Below are 2252 nucleotides of genomic sequence, written 5' to 3' on the forward strand. Positions count from 1 at the left end.
GCGGTCCTCATCTTCTGCTTTTGCATGCTCGTCTACTCGATCACGTGCAGCATCCTCTCCATGTTTGAGTCGACGTCGTGCTTGATCATTGCGGGTGGCGACGGCTGCTAAGCCTCCTTTTGTTTAGCTCTTTGCTTCGATGTGTAAAGTTCTAGAGCCTAATGTAGCGTTTTAAATTCTAGCCGAGGCTTGTGAATTTTCCGCCAAGCGATCGTGGCTTGGGACTCCCAAGCCACTGTCCAGGCCTCCCAAGTTGGGAGGAGGCCTGGACAAGCATAATGAAACAACATTATCACATCATACACTGTCTACATTATACACTGTATGAACAAACAGAGTATACATGCACCGAAACACTGGTTGTGGTGACATTGTGTAACAGAAACCACTGGATACAAGATCCGGCCGCCGGGTCTAAACGCTGTTTATATCTTGCAGCCCGTAGCGCAAACAATTGTATGATTCGCCGCCACAAATCTGATGTGACGCAGCCAATGCGTCTCGGCACGGCAAATGTGTGGTGCTCAAGACTCGAAAATCTTGTGGGCGACGATGTTCGCTTACAGGCCAAGCCATGCGTTGGGTGCAGTTGAGGGCTCATCTGCGCAGCTCAGTAAACCTTGACAGCAAACTACAGTACCGGTTGTAGATACGAGGCGTGCACCTCGCGAACCAAGATATTGCGTGCTCTGTCTGCTTGTTCGTTCCGAGCGAGTTTTTCGGCGGACGACCCCCAGATGCTGGAGCTGGGACGAATAAATAGGGCACAGCGAGGCAACGTCATAGGTTTTGCTTGCCAAGCTTTTGCCACAGGTTTCTCTGCCGAGAAATGATCAAGTTTCGAGCCACTTCGAAGGCACAGGAATCGCCGCCGATATAAAAAGGCCACAGAACCAACTCGTCATGGGCGACTTCTTCCACGCTCCGCTTGCTTTCTGCCACAACGCGCACGGCCACGTGACGTGCTCCACATGCCCTTGGACGCCGGTGTGGACACGAGATTACTTGCAGCAACAACGATGCGCACGGCAGGTCGCAATTCGCCTATATAAGTACCATTGCCTTTCTGATGCTCTATCCGCGACGCGAACCGTCGTCATATTGTCTGAATTGTGCGAATTCGCTTGCACCGACCAAAAAAGGGTGCTCGGCCCCCTTTTCGTGTCACGAACGGGATTGCACCCACAGAGGTGCGATCTGAGTTGACAGATGGCAAGTCGTCGTATAAAATTTTCATAAGCGATTTGTATACCGCCGTGCATCTGCCGTGGGACGACAGTAGGACGTCGAAGGAAACAACGTTGGAAGGTGAGCAAGCTGGTGCACCCAGATCCCTTCAAGCACCTACTACCGGTGAGCTCTTATCGAAACAGTCGCAACACGCCGATGGCGTTCCATTGCGCCACGATTTGGGTTCGGTCGCTCCGACCGCCTGTCTACTTAGACGGGTACGACAAAGACGGCTGCGCGAAAGAGAAAAGAAGCGGCGTCTGCGCAGTCTCATCGAGGGAGCTAGCATTGTTGCCACAGTTATTCGTGGAGCGTTGAGACTGAAATGAACGAGCGATTGCCGTCGGTACCAATTCCACACCTAGTACTTCCAGAGAGTCTGTGCGACTGTTCTTCTAACGCACGATTGCGGCGGCGCGACGTAACGAGCTGCTCTTCAAGAAGATCCTCATCTGCGAACGCTACTTCATTTTTTTGACTCAGACGCCTTCAGTCGGACCGGGTTTCGAAGACGTTGCCCGCACTGCACAACACCCCAGCTATCAAAATACCCATGTTTTTATCTCTTGGGACGATTCCTCTTCGCGCAGCAGCGTAGCAAGTGTCGATAAGCGTCGTTGCTACGCCGACATTTTCCTCTTTGGACTTGGCACTGATCAGTACATACATATTTTAAGTTAAAGTTTTCTACTACTCTAAGATGACGGTACACGACACTTCTGATCCGACCTCGTGAGTGGACGGGACAGCGCATCGTAACCTTCAACGTTTCGTGGCTACAGTACCGACCGTACATCTCGCGCGCAAGTATTTCGATCAGATTTGAAGGGATTTACAAACACCGGCCAGTTCCGCGATCTCAAACTCTCACTTTCCTTTTTGCCTTCTCAGCACCAACAACAACCATGGCAGCCAAACGACCGGGTGCCATTGAGCTCCAAGAACGCGTCTCGTACGTCTCGGTGACCCAAGACAAGGCCGCTGGCGAAGACTACGGCGACGTCAAAACCCCCGGCGAGCTC

Source organism: Saprolegnia diclina (genome assembly GCF_000281045.1).
Source record: "Saprolegnia diclina VS20 unplaced genomic scaffold supercont1.18, whole genome shotgun sequence".
Lineage (NCBI taxonomy): Eukaryota > Oomycota > Saprolegniomycetes > Saprolegniales > Saprolegniaceae > Saprolegnia > Saprolegnia diclina.